Source organism: Oryx dammah, unplaced genomic scaffold, assembly GCF_014754425.2.
Source record: "Oryx dammah isolate SB20612 unplaced genomic scaffold, SCBI_Odam_1.1 HiC_scaffold_4, whole genome shotgun sequence".
NCBI lineage: Eukaryota > Metazoa > Chordata > Mammalia > Artiodactyla > Bovidae > Oryx > Oryx dammah.
The window spans coordinates 51,445,306-51,460,915 of record NW_024070188.1 but is presented as its reverse complement, the minus strand read 5'-3'; the positions used below and the strand labels follow the sequence as shown (position 1 = coordinate 51,460,915).

At 40.6% G+C, this 15,610-nt stretch overlaps 1 pseudogene; it reads right to left on the bottom strand.

The window, feature by feature from the left end:
- Nucleotides 1-12,476: 12,476 nt before the first annotated feature.
- On the bottom strand, nt 12,477-14,915 carry LOC120862760 (annotated as a pseudogene).
- Between the last annotated feature and the right edge of the window lie 695 nt (nt 14,916-15,610).

The following is a 15,610-nucleotide window of genomic DNA, read 5'->3' as shown; positions in this document are numbered from 1 at the left end:
CCCTATGCCTATGTGAGTGGTATAAGCACTGTCCTAGGGTTTTATTGGTTTTCTGCGTAACCCAGAAAATATTAGGCTCTTTCCTTTTCTCACTTTCTTATCATCGACTCCAGACCACCAGGTTCCAGTCCATTAAAGGAGCACAGCAAGAAAGTAATGTATAGCACAAGGATTGTGTGTGTGTGTGTGTGTGTGCTTAGTCGCTCTGCTGCTGCTGCTGCTGCTGCTGCTAAGTCGCTCAGTCATGTCCAACTCTCTGCAACCCTTTGGACTGTAGCCCTCCAGGAACTATATTCAATATCCTGTGAGAAACTATAATGGAAAAGAATATGGAGAAAAATGTAGCTTCTTGATGAAAGTGAAAGAGAAGAGTGAAAAACTTGGCTTAAAGCTCAACATTCAGAAAGATCATGGTATCTCAGATCATGGCATCTGGTCCCATCACTTCATGGCAAATAGATGCGGAAACAGTGGAAACAGTGGCTGACTTTATTTGGGGGGCTCCAAAATCACTGCAGACGGTGATTGCAGCCATGAAATTAAAAGACGCTTACTCCTTGGAAGGGAAGTTATGACCAACCTACACAGCATATTAAAAAGCAGAGACATTACTTTGCCAACAAAGGTCCGTCTAGTCAAGGCTATGGTTTTTCGAGTAATCACGTATGGATGTGAGAGTTGGGCTATAAAGAAAGCTGAGCACCAAAGAATTGATGCTTTTGAACTGTGGTGTTGGAGAAGACTCTTGAGAGTCCCTTGGACTGCAAGGAGATCCAACCAGTCCATCCTAAAGGATATCTGTCCTGGGTGTTCATTGGAAGGACTGAATTTGAAGCTAAAACTCCAAAAATTTGGCCACCTGATGTGAAGAGCTGACTCATTGGAAAAGACCCTGTTGCTGGGAAAGATTGAGGGCAGGAGAAGAAGAGGATGACAGAGGATGAGATGGTTGGATAGCGTCACTGACTCAATGGACATGGGTTTGGGTAGCAGTTGGTGATGGACTGGTGTGCTGCAGTTCATGGGGTCACAAAGTGTCGGACACGACTGAGTGACTGAACTGAACTGAACTGATGTATAATGGAGACACTTTGCTGTATAGCAGTAATTAATAACACATTTTAAATCAACTAAACTTCAATTAAAAGAGAAAAAAGAATGAGAAAATTAAAATAACAACCAAGAGTAAAGTAACTTAAACTTCTCATTAACAAGTCTGGAAATTCAGGAGAAATTCATATCTTTTGAGAAAGATAAAAATTCCTAAAAGTAACTCAAGAAAAGATGGATATCTAAAGATACTTTTAACCCTGGAAAATGTTTTTAAAGTTGCCTAAGTTGCCTGGAAAGTCCCTCGGACGGAGGAGCCTGGTGGGCTGCAATCCATGGAGTCACTAGGAGTCGGACACGACTGAGTCACTTCACTTTCACTTTTCACTTTCATGCATTGGAGAAGGAAATGGCAACCCACTCCAGTGTTCTTGCCTGGAGAATCCCAGGGACGGGGGAGCCTGGTGGCTGCTGTCTATGGGGTCGCACAGAGCTGAAGCGACTTAGCAGCAGTAGCAGCAGCAGCAGCAGCAGCAGCAAGACATCCCCCAAGACACAGAGACTAGAGAGTTTTACATACGAAGTCTTTCCAGTCTTCAAGGAATAAATATTTAAATGTTTGTTAACATTTCCAGGAGAAAAAGTGGAAAACTTTCTAATTATTTGTGCAAAACCATGTAACACTAATTCTAAAATATAACAGAAAACTATATCCCAATTTATCTTATAAATATTGGTACAAAAATCCTAAATAATGTACAGACTCACGTCCATCGAGTCAGTGATGCCATCCATCCATCTCATCCTCTGTCGTCCCCTTCTCCTCCTGCCCCCAATCCTCTGTTGTAGTCAACAGCTATTTATATGAAAAATTCCCTGTTCACCTTATTGTGTAGTTTCTTTCCTTTGACTGATGCACTAACTAAAATACCAAATAAGATTCTTGTGAACTGGATACAATTATTCTAAAGCTTTTATGAAGAAATAAACAACTGAGAATAGTTTGAAGCTTCATGGAAAAGGAGAATAATGTGCAGAGATAGATTTGCAATGAAACTGATAAACTTCAGGGTCCCACACCTGCATGGTCCACTTTCAAGACCCTGGGAAGTATCTAGCAATGTATCCATATCGATATGCATGCTAAGTGACCTCAGTCATTTCCAACTCTTTGCAACCCAATAGACTTCCCAGTAGCTTCCTAGGCTCCTCTGTCCATGTGATTCTCCAGGCAAGAATACTGGAGTGGGTTGCTGTGCCCTCCTCCAGGGGACCTTCCCAACACAGGGATCAAATCCACGTCTCTTACATCTCCTGGACTGGCAGGCGAATTCTTTATCACTAGCAATATATGGGAAGCCCCCATATGGTTATATGTGTTTATAAAAACTTGGAATATAATATATTTCAACCAACTTTGGTTAAGATCTCTATCTCTTTTCACTCCAACTTCCTCTATATAACACTTTCTCTTATGATGGATGGTATCAGAAAGGCCATAATGGAAACCAGGTAAGGGAATGCTGACTTGAAGATTCACTTAGTTTAGGTTTAATGGATATATTTGCATAATATTCAGTCATTTTGTATATAGTTAAACTCATTGTTGCCATCTTTGTCTAGGAATGGCTGCTAAGAATATTTCTGCTGTCTGTTACACCAGTTCCCTCAGATTCAGGACATAGAGGTACAACGTGACTATGACAAATCAACAATCAATTTATTCATTAGGGCCCCAACATCAACAACCAATTTATTGATTAGGGCCACCATTTTGAAGAAGATACAAGATTAGTCACTGAAATGAAAAAACTTAAAATGCCCTGAGCTCTGGAAGATCTAGAAACTTTCTAGAGGTTGATGGACATTGAGAACCAAACTTGAAGTTTCCTCCAATTTACATGACATTACCAATGACAAACTATGAAGCTGAAAAAAATGTATTTCAATTATAAAAATTTATAAACTTCAGAACTATGGAGATGCCTCAAAAAGATAAGAATAGAACTACCCCCATTTGATCCAGCTAACCCATTTCTGGACATTTATCCAGAGAATACAGAAACACTAATCCAAAAAATATATGCAGCCCTATGTTCATTGCAACATTATTTACAGTAGCCAAGATATGGAAACAACATAAGTACCCATCAGTGGATAAATGGGTAAAGAAGATGTGGTAATAAATACAATGGAATACTGCTGCTGCTAAGTCGCTTCAGTCATGTCCGACTCTGTGAGACCCCATAGATGGCAGCCCACTAGGCTCCCCCATCCCTGGGATTCTCCAGGCAAGAACACTGGAGTGGGTTGCCATGTCCTTCTCCAATGCATGAAAGTGAAAAGTGAAAGTGAAGTCACTCAGTCGTGTCTGACTCTTAGCTACCTCATGGACTGCAGCCTACCAGGCTCCTCCATCCATGGGATTTTCCAGGCAAGAGTACTGGAGTGGGATGCCATTGCCTTCTCTGAATGGAATACTACTCAGCCATAAAAAGATGAAAGCTTGCCATTTGCAACATATATGGACCTTGAGGTTATTACGCTAACTGAAATAAGTCAGATGGTAAAAGACAAATACTGTACGATTTCACTCAAATGTGGAATATAATAAACTAATAAATAAACAAACAAATGAAACAGATAGACAAAAAGAACATATAGTGGTTACCAAAGTGGGGAAGCGAAGGTAAAATTGAAGTAAAATGTATGTCGATGAAACTAAATGTTTGGTGGTGAGCATGTTGTAGTGTATATAGAATTAGAAATATAACATTGGAAATGTGAAACCTAAATAATGTAACAGTATGAATCAGTGTTACCTCAATAAAATAAATTTTAAATAAATAAGTTAAAAAATCATAAACTTCAATTATAAAAATGTTTCAATCATAAAAAAATAAATTTCATCTAAACATGATAGAAAAAATGATTTTTTCCTATAGAAAATTATAAAATCATTTGACATGAAGAGATAATCAGAGGGCACTGCCAAAAATAGTAGGGGAAACATAGAAAGATCAGAGGCAATGAATAGAAGTATTGCTTTTTCCAGATATTAGGGTATTTGCAGCATTTATGATCTTTTGAAACTCTGTAATTTGTGATGATTTTTTTCTCTTTGTATATAAATATTCTTTTTTGTACTGATTTTATTTTCATAACTTTGTATCTTTTTTGTTAAAACTTCAGGTCACACAAAACCTGTATCTACTTGGTAATGAACTAGTAGTTCTCTTACATTTTAGTAGCAATAATCATTGATAACTTTGTCAAGATTTAACAATAAATAAAACATAATCAAGACTAAAGCACATATAGACATTTCTTTTGATAAAAAGTTGCATTATCTATAAATTGGGGAAAGGTAAAACTATTCAATGATAGAATTGAGTCATCTGGCAAATCATTTGGGAAAACAGCAAAAGTGAATCCCTACCTCACTCCTTAGACTAATAAATTCTAGTTGGAACAATTATTAAAAATGAAACTATTAAGACTCCGGAAGAAAATACAAGAAAACTTGACTTATAACATGAAACCCAGACCAAATGGAAAAACAGATAGACTAGACTATATAAAAATATAAAAATTTTACATGCCTAAAAACACCAGAAACAGAAGTCAAGGACAAGAACCAACATGTGAAAAAAATATTTTCAATCTGCATTATTTAATAAATAATACTGGATAGAGTACAAAGTCCATTCAGACAACACACAAAATATCAATGAATTTATGGAAGATGCCCAATCTCCCTAACAATTAGAAGAAATGCTACATTATTCACAAATGGGAAGACTGAAAAAAAAAAAGAAATATAAACCACAATAATAATGAGACACTATTTTCTTATTAAAAAACAAAAATATTTTCTGAAATACTCAGCTTTTGATTAAGACAGGGGAGTATAGGTTCTCTCTCAAATTGTTGGTAAAAGTGAAAATTGATATAACATGTTGAGGGGTGGCACTTTGAATTAACTAAAAACCAAAATCTTTTCTCACCCAGATGCATGGATAGTAATGTATAGGTTAAGTTTGATAGAAACATCGACTGCAATACTGAAAAACTGTAAGCAATCCAAGGATCTATTAAGAGAAGTAAATAAATTAAGATTTTTTGTTTGTTTGGGTTTTTTAGCATATTTTTATAGTTTGGAATACTAAACAGCTGTTTGGGTTTTTTTTTTTAAGGTAAAATCTCTATGTATTCATATGGAAAAATGATCTGGGTACATTAAGACAAAAATGTGACTTGATACTAAGCAAGACACTGGGGAGCTCCTGGGAACAAAACTGTTCTGAGTTCCCCAACTCTTTGATTACAGGAGATTCAAGTAGGGAAGGAAGAGTATGGGAGACCAAGGATAAACAGTCAAGAGAAATAATAGTGCAGCCTTAAGGCAAGGTCCAGGTTTCCCATCAGTACACAAAACAATATTTCTGAGCTGTTTTGCTGATATTGAAACACCCTCCAGGTGGGAGAAGTTAAGGATTAACAATGGTAAGCTGCCGACAAGCACGTAGACCCCAAACTGTCTGGAAACTGTAGGCTGATGATGCTGATTCCTACTTAGCTCACCTCCAACCCATCAGAAGAATGTCTATGAGCTGATCACACCCTCTCTGAACCATCCCTATAAATCTCCGCACTATGGATATGTGATTGAGGGCAATCTCTATAGTCTAGGAGGCTGGAAAGAAAGAGTGAGAGGAATAAACTCAGAGGAAGACTCAGAGCTGAAAAATGCTTACACAGTAAGAGCCATGAAAGAATTTACAGCACTCCAGTGTTTGGTCTAACACTGACTGCTCCTTTTCCATGAGCTTTCAACTCCATATAGTTTTTTTTCATTAAACAATAACTCAGATGGTTAAAAAGAAGTGAACAAGAACTCATTACTCAGAAGATTTCTTCCTTGTTCAGCTTTGGCTATAAGACACCCATTCAATCAAAGGAAGTGATAAGTTATTAACTTGCTCTGTGCAGTGGTTACATATTAGTAAAATCAAGGAGAGGCAGTTACATTTAAAAATTTTTAAGACAAATAATACATAATAATTCTCTAAAGTCCAAATTGAAGTCATGGAAAGATTATTAAAATCCTTAACTATCAAACCTAAGGGGACCTTAACACTTCAAACCCCTTTCTTTTTTAAGAGTTAAGGGATTGGATGAAGGATCAGAAAATCATGTGACTTTTTTCAGATAGCTATCATGATTAAAATTGAACAATAGACTTGAGGGTGAGGAAAGGCACAGTGAAGTGGAAATTTTCTGTTTCTCTCCTGGACAGGTTTCAATATAATTGCTTGTAAAAAATAAACTTTTTAAAAAATCAGGAAAAGCACTTCCAAAAGGGGGGGAAAAAAAAACCCTCCCAAACTTACTTCTTTATAAAAACAGTAAGTACTGGCAAAAATAGTCAAAATTAACTTCTTCATTATTCTGTACATTAAACAAAGGCTTGTAACAATGCAATTTGTCTTGTTTCCTCAAGAAAAATGACTGAATCTCTGTCGGAAAAGAAAGCCATATGCAGTTTTAACCTGCCTTGTTCCCATCCCCACAGTAATCTTGAAATGTAACAATCTTGCTATCAGCAGCAACCTAGAAATGGCTGAGGGAGGCAGAACAAATCGGACACTCCCCTGAAATCTCCATTCCCAAAGAACTGTCATTCTATAACTTATCTGGTAGCTCCCCCACTCACAGACCTGGTTCTTATTTGACCTAACCCAGCACATTCTCAGTGGAATAGCCTTGTCCCCGCCCCAACACCAGTCCAAAACCATCTTTGGGTGGCCAAGATGGTGGAGTTGGGAGACACTGAGCTCACCTCCCCAACAGGCACACCAAAATTACAGTTATTTCCAGAGTCAACTATTTATGACTGGCTGACTAAACTAGAAGAAAAGCTTTTCCACAACAAAAGATACAGAGAAGGAAGAACGAGACAGGTAGGAAGGACAGAGATGCAGCATAGTCAAGACCCACAGACACAGGACACCTGAGAAGAGGAGGAAAATCACAATTGCAGAGGTTCTCCCCAAGGAACAAGGGGTCCAAGCCCCAAACTAGGCTTCCCAATCCAGGGGTCCTGCATGGGGAAGATGAGCTCCCAGAACATTTGGCTGTGAAAGCCGGGAGAGCCAGAGAGCAGAGGGGAACAGCAACTCCACTCTTAAAAGGATGCACATGAAATTTCACATGCTCCAAGCCCCAGGACAGAAGCTGTATGCAAAGGAGTCTGGGTCAGACCCACTTGCCAATCTTGGAGCACCTCCTGGAGAGACAGGAGGCAACTTGAACCCTCCCTCCCAGGGACATAAACACTGGCAGTAGCCATTTTGGGGCACATATTCCACCTTGAGGACACTGTGCTGGCAAGCCCCATTTTGGACTCCTCGCTATAGCTTGTTAGAACCAGAACCCCGACCTTCCCACTACTTGGTGGACACCAGTCCTGAGATGTCCCAAGCCAAGCAGCTAACTGGATGGGAACACAGCCCCACCTACCATCAAGAGGGCTATCATAGGACCCTCTTGAGCCCAGGGGACTCAGCCCCACCCACCATAGGCCCGAGGATCCAGCTCCACTCCAGTGGGCCAACACTAGCCCCAGGACTCTCCACAACCCACCAGTGGGTGGGCACCAGCCCGAGGCTAACCTGAGCCCTGGTCTAATCCACCAGCAGACCAACAGCAGCTCCAGACACTTTGGGCCCCTCAGCCAGCCTCCCTGGCATCCAGCCCTAGCTCTACCCACCAGCAGGATGACACCAGCTCCAGAAAATTCAAGAGCCCACGGTGAACTATGTTGGGACCTGACTCTGCCTACCAGGGCTATTATTAAAAAAAAAAAAACCCACAAATATCAAGTGTTGGTGAGGATGTGGAGAAAGGGAACCCTTGTGCACTGTTGATGGGAATGTAAATTGGCACAGTCACTAAGGAAAAGAGTACAGTGATTTCTCAAAGAAATGAAAATAGAACTACCATACTACTCAGCAATTTCACTTCCAGGTATTTACTTCTCTGTAAAAAAAAAAAAAAAACTAAAAACACTAATTTGAAAAGATATATGTGCCCACAGTTCATTCTAGTATTATTAACAATAGTCATGAAGGGAATTCCCTGGTGGTTCAGTGGTTAGGACTCCATGCTGCCACTGCTGAGGTCCAGACCCTAGCTAGGGAACTAAGATCTTGCAAACCATACAGCGCACCAAAAAAAAAAAAAAAGCCATGATATGGAAGCAACCTAAGTGTTCATCAATAGATAAATGGATAAAGAAGATGTGGTATATGTATACAATGGAATATTATTCAGCCAAAAAAAAAATTCATTCTTTTTTTACTCATCTATTGGTGACAACATGGATGGATCTAAGGTATTGTGCTAAGTGAAATAAGTCAGACAAAGACAAATACTGTATGATTTCACTTATATGTGGAGGCTCAAAAGCAAAAGAAATGAACAAGCATAACACAGAGAAGTAGTCATAGATACAGAGAACAAACAGGTGATTGCCAGAAGGGAGAGGGATGGGAAGAGAAGTGATACAAGTAGTGGAGATTAAGAGGTACAAACTTCTATTTATAAAATAAATAAGTCACAGGGATCTAATATACAGCATGGGAAATATAGCCAATAACAATATTACACTGTTTTGTATAATGATAGATGATAACTAGACTTCTGACCATTTTAGATGCATAAAAATATCAAATCACTCTTATATACCTGAAACTAATACCATATTGTAAGTCAATTATACTTAGACTTTAAAATATCACAAATCCTCATTGGCAGAAAAGAATAAAATCAAACAACAAAACCTCAGGAAAATCCATGGCAATTAACATCCCAGGTGCCTATGATAGCAATAAGTGAAGTCACTCAGTCGTGTCCAACTCTTTGCGACCCTGTGGACCCTGTAGCCCACCAGGCTCCTCCGTCCATGGGATTCTCCAGGCAAGAATACTGGAGTGGGTTGCCATTTCCTTCTCCAGGGGATCTTCCTGACCCAGGGATGATAGCAATAGGAGTTGGGCAAATAAGGGGCTGAACAAAACATTTTAAAAGAAAAATCTGGTGAATAAAAAGTTTTGGGGGTCTTTGAAAAGCTCAACATACTCTTTAGAATCTAGAAAGCCACCTGCATGTACTGGGCTCTGAGTATGTCCAGGGAAGACCTGAGAAGGTCTTAATTTTTCCACCTCTGACTAACCTCGAGATTCTGCAGGAGAAGAGAATGAAGGCTAAGGTAGAGTTGTGAACTGCCTGTGAAAACACTAAAAGCAAGTCCCGAAATGCACAGTGAACCCCTTGGGGTTCTTACTGGAAACTTACTGGCTAGGAGACTTACTGGCTCAAGAAATTTAAGGACATGTACCTCCAATCACTAGCTGTTCACCAGGCTAACTGAGCAAAGACTTCAGTGGCTGTACATAGCAAAGAATATCGACTCTATAACTTGTCCAGGGAAGTCACTAAAAAAACAAACAGCAACTACAGTGACACCCACAATCCCAAACAGCAACAACAACAAACCCTGGTTAGGGGGAGGCGAGGGAGGGGATGGTCTGATTATCAGAGTTTTCACAATATGTTATTTTAAAAGCAGTATCTAACCAACAAGGGAAAAAAAAAAAAAACAACTATGAGACATGCAAAGAAACAGGAGAGTATGCATCATACCCAGGGCTATTTTGAAGCACATCATTGAAGAACTGGCAACCTCTCAGTTCCCTTGTATCTGCAAGACATCTCTTTATAATAGGCATCTCCTTGTTTTATTCACTATGTGCTTGCTGGTGCCATCAAAGAAAAATTCTTTCTTTTTTTTTAGTCTGTTTTAGGAATTCTGATGACTGAATGTCTTCAAAATGACTTTTCTAAGACAAGAAAGAAAAGAAGGATGGCCAAAGACAACTTTTGGCTGAAAAGAAACTCTTTGTGCAGACAAAATTCTTGCCACACTTCATTGTACAGCTTATTCTGCTATTTTCATGAAAAAGGGACCTCCTCGGGTCATTATCAGTCATCACCTTCTACATAGACAGGTGCTCATAACAAAGACTACTCAGGTTACCCTGAAGACATTTTTTAGCATGGCTGCTCAGGCACTTTAGTCATGTCCAACTCTTTGTAAACCAATGGACTCTAGCCCATCAGGCTTCTCTGTCCATGGGACTTTTCAGGCAAGCATATTGGAGTGTGTTGCAGTTTCTTCCTTCAGGGGATCTTCTTGACCTAGGGATCAAACCCACATCTCCTACCTTGGCAGGTGGATTCTTTATTGTATTGGCAGGTGGATTCTTTATCGCTGAACCACGAGGGAAGTCCTTTAGTTACAGAGGCAAGACCATTATTAGAACCAGATCTCTGAATCGCCACATCTTTTAAAGGGTTTTGTCAGGAAATGGAAACATGGAGGAGATGACTGCAAGTCCACTCAGAAGAGGAAAATCTTTAAAAGCACTTGAACTATGAGCAGAAGTTTCCTTTTCTCTAAGAGAAAAAGAAACCCGATTCTTGTTTGACTTTGGGGGGAACATATCCTTTAGTTGCATTACCTGAGAGTTAGTTACATTTACATGAATAAAATAAATCTTTCCATTAAAATCTCTACGGTCACCATCATGGATACTATTGAAAAATTATATGATTTCTCAGCTTAGCTGCTGAGATGAAACAAAGAGAGCAGGACTGGCATCCTTCTAACTTTTTCAAAAAAACATTTTTAGAGCAATTTTAGGTTCACAGCAAAACAGAGCAGAAAGTACAGAGATGTCACATACGCTCTCTGGCTCCACATACACAGTCTTCCCTGCCTGTCAAAACCCTATACCAGAGTGGTACACTGATTACAATCAATGAGCCTGCACTGACACATAATTATCACCCAAAGTCCATACTCTGCATTGTTTAACTCTTGGTGTTGTACATCCTATGCATTTTCACAAATGTATAACAAATCCACCATTATAGTATCATACAGAGTGGTTTCATTGCCCTAAAAATCCTCTGTGCTTCACTTCTTTATCCCTCCCTCTACTCTAACCCATGGCAACCACTGACCCTCTTCCTGTCTCCAGAATTTTGCCTTTTCCAGAATATCATATAGTTCGAATCATACAGTATCAGATTTTTGGATTAGTATCTTTCACTTAGTGATGTACATTTAAGGTTTTATAACTCATTTCTTTTTAGCACTAAATAACATTTCATTGGTTATGAAATTAAGCTGGTTTCATAGTTCCACATCTTTTCATGGTTTCATAGCTCATTTCTTTTTAGTACAGAATAATGTTCCATTGTCTGAATGTATCACAGTTTATCTACTCACCCACTGAAGGACATCTTGGTTCTTCCAGGTTTTGGCAATTCTGAACAAAGCTATTATAAACATCCATGCACAGGTTTTTGGATGGACATAAATTTTCAACTCATTGGGGTAAATTATCAAGTAAAGAGATTGAGAGATTATATAGTAAGAGTATGTTTATTTTTTGTAAGAAACTACCATACTTTCTTCCAAAGTGACTATACCATTTTGCATTCCCACCAGCAACGAATGAGAGTTCCTGTTGCTACTCATCCTTGCCAGCATTTGCTCTTGCATCATTCTAGATTTTGGCCATTTCCAGAAAACGAAGATCATGGCATCTGGTCCCATCACTTCATGGGAAATAGATGGGGAAACAGTAGATACAGTGTCAGACTTTATTTTGGGGAGCTCCAAAATCACTGCAGATGGTGACTGCAGCCATGAAATTAAAAGACGCTTACTCCTTGGAAGAAAAGTTATGACCAACCTAGATAGCATATTCAAAAGCAGAGACATTACTTTGCCAACAAAGGTCCATCTAGTCAAGGCTATGGTTTTTCCAGTGGTCATGTGTGGATGTGAGAATTGGACTGTGAAGAAAGTTCAGCGCTGAAGAATTGATGCTTTTGAACTGTGGTGTTGGAGAAGACTCTTGAGAGTCCCTTGGACTGCAAGGAGATCCAACCAGTCCATTCTAAAGGAGATCAGCCCTGGGATTTCTTTGGAAGAAATGATGCTGAAGCTGAAGCTCCAGTACTTTGGCCACCTCATGTGAAGAGTTGACTCATTGGAAAAGACTCTGATGCTGGGAGAGATTGGGGGCAGGAGGAGAAGGGGACGACCAAGGATGAGATGGCTGGATGGCATCACGGACTCGATGGACGTGAGTCTGAGTCAACTCTGGGAGTTGGTGATGGACAGGGAGGCCTGGCGTGCTGCGATTCATGGGGTCGCAAAGAGTCAGACACGACTGAGCGACTGAACTGAACTGAAGAGGCATGTAGTGGTATCTCACTGTTTTGTTTTGTTTTTTTCCCCCAATACTTTAATTTCAGAACAAAAAAAACCACAACACACAATATTCAAACCCCATGTCAAACATGGATAGGGATAGGGCTTGCTTGAGGCCCTTGTATCCTGCCTTAGACAGAAGGACAGAAATAAAACCACTAGACATCAGCAGAGGGAGCCACGTGAGCCAGGGCCACTAGGGCTGCTGCCGGGGGAGCCATCGGATGCTATACAGAGGGGGCAGGCTGCAGGGAGAAACTCCTAATCTACTTCTTTCATGCAAGAGGCATCCTTGTCACCCTCAAGCCGGGGAATCTCATCAGGAACAGCAGCACTGGGCTCCTCTGCCATCACCTTGTCTTCATCAACGCCCAGGCCAAGCTTTATCATGTGGGAGATACATCTGGAGTGGGTCTGGGGATCCTCAAGCGAGAAGCCAGAGGAGAGCAGTGCAGTTTCAAAGAGCAGCACCACCAGGTCCCTGACGGCCTTGCCGTTTATGCCTGCTTCTTGCCTTCTGCTGCAGGGTCTCCACGAGGGGGTGGTCAGAACTCATCTCCAGGTGCTTTTTGGCCATCATTGAGCCCATGGTCGAGTTGCCCCAAAGTGCCTGAGCTTTCATGATGCACTGCATGTTGGCTGTCCAGCTGTGGTGCTCATCACAGAGCAGCAGGGTGAAGACACGAGCCTGTTGGAGATTGTCACCTTCTCCACCTTCTTATCCAAGATCTCTTTCATGAGTTTGCAGAGGTTCTCAAACTTGGCCTTGCTCTCCTCCACCTTCTTCTCCTCCTTGTACTCAGGCAGCTCCAGGCCCTCCTTGGTCATGGAGACCAGACTCTTCCCATCAAACTCCTTGAGCTGTTGCAAACAGTGCTCATCAATGGGCCCCATCACGTACACTACCTCTAAGCCCTGCTTCCACACGCACTCCACAAAGGAAGAGTTGGCAACCTGCTCTTTGCTCTCACCAGTGATGTCACAGATGGACTTCTGGGTCTCCTTCATGTGAGACATATATTCTGAGAGAGAAGTCATCTCATCTCCAGACTGGGAGGTGTGATAGCACAGCAGCTCAGAAAGGCATCGCCAGTTAGTGGAGTCCTCACGGATTCCAAGCTGCAGGTTTTTAGAGAATGCCTCATAGAATTCCTTATATTTCTCCTTGTCTTCTGCCAGCTCAGAAAAGAGTTCAAGGCACTTCTTAACAATGTTCTTATGAATAACCTTCAGAACTTTGCTCTGCTGGAGCATTTCTTGGGAGATGTTCAGGTGAAGGTCTTCAGAGTCAACCACTCCACGGATGAAGTTGAGATATTCTGGAATCAACTCATCACAGCTGTCCATGATGGACACATGGCAGATACACAGTTTGGTGGTGTTCTTTTTCTTTTTGCTCTTGAAGAGGTCAAAAGGAGCCCAACGGGGGATGAACAGCTGTGCTCTGAATTCCAACTGACCTTCTACAGAGAAGTGCTTTACTGCCAAGTGATCTTCTCAGTAATTGGTAAAACTCTTGTAGAACTCACCATATTCCTCCTGGGTGATGTCATCAGGCTTTCTGGTCCAAATGGGCTTGGTCTTGTTCTGTTCTTCCTGAGCAATGTACTTCTCCTTTATCTTCTTTGTCTTCCTTCTCCTTATCTTTGCCCCTATCATCCTTCTCATCTGAACCCACATCTTCAATCGTAGGCTTCTCTTCATCATATTGATCTTCCTATTCTTTCTCACCTTTCTCTTCTTAAGCCTCATCATCACTGATTTCCTTCTCATGTGTTCTGCAGATAGAGTTTGATGGGATAGCCTATGAACTGTGAGTGCTTCTTCACCACTTCTTTGACCCGCCTGTCTTCCAAGTACTCTATGGTCTTCCTTCAGGTGGAGAATCACTTTGGTACTCTGGCCAATAGGCTCACCATGGTCAGCACAGTGAAGGAACTGCCAGCAGAAGACTCCCAGGCATACTGTTCCTCATTGTTATGCTTTGTGATCACAACCACTTTCTCTGCCACTAGGTAGGCAGAGTAGAAGCCCACACCAAATCACCCAATCATGGAAATGTCTGCACCAGCCTGAAGAGCCTCCATAAACGCTTTAGTGCCAGACTTGGCAGTGGTTCCCAAATTATTTACGAGATCGGCTTTGGTCATGCCAATGCCCATGTCTACCAGAGTTAGAGTATGTTCCTGGGGTTTCGGGATGTCAATTTTCAGCTCTTTACCACTGTCCAATTTGGAAGGATCTGTCAGGCTCTCATAGCAAATCTTGTTCAAGGCATCAGAAGCATTACTGATCAACTCTGGAAGAAAAATTTCCTTGTTGGAATAGAAGGTATTAATAATAAGAGACATGAGTTGGGCGATTTCTGCCTCGAAGGCAAATGGCTCCACCTCTCTCTCCACGGTGCACTTCCTCAGGCATCTTCAAGGATAAGAATCCAGGTACTGGAGAACATGGAGCGGGCAATGGCTGCCTCAGGCTCACTTGCCGCAAGAAGGCTGCACAGGGGTGACTCTTAGAGAGCCTCACTGTTGTTTTAATTTGCATTTCCCTAATGACATAGGATGTGGAGCATCTTTTCATATGCTTATTTTCTGTCTGTATATATTCCTTGATAAGATCTTTTGCCCATTTTTAATTGGAATAGTTTCTTTACTTATGATTGAGTTTTAAGAGTTCTTGGTATATCCTGGATAAGTTCTTTAACAGGCATGCATTTATAAATGTTTTCTCACAGTCTATAGTGTCTACTTATTCTCTTGAGAGTTTTCACAGAGCAGAGGTTTTTAATTTGAATGAAGTTCAGCTCATCAATTATTTCTTGCATGAGTCCTATCTTTGGTGTTGTATCTAATAAAAAGGCATCACCATACCCAGCGGAGTCATCTGGATTTTCGTGTGTTATCTCCTTGGAGTTTTGTAGTTTTTTTGTTTTATAGTTAGGTTTATGAGTAATTTTGAGTTCATTCTTGTGATGGAAGTAAAAACTCTGTTTCTTTTTCTTTTTCTTTTTTGCATGTGGATATCCAGTTGTTCCAGTAGCAATTGTTGAAAAGACTAATTTTTCTCCATTGTATCATCTTTGGTTTTTTTGTCAAGGGTCAGTTTACTGATTGGTTTACATTTCTATGGATTGCTTCTGGGCTCTCTATTCTGTTCCATTGATCTACGTATCTACTCTTTCATAATACTACACTGTTTTGAGGGTTG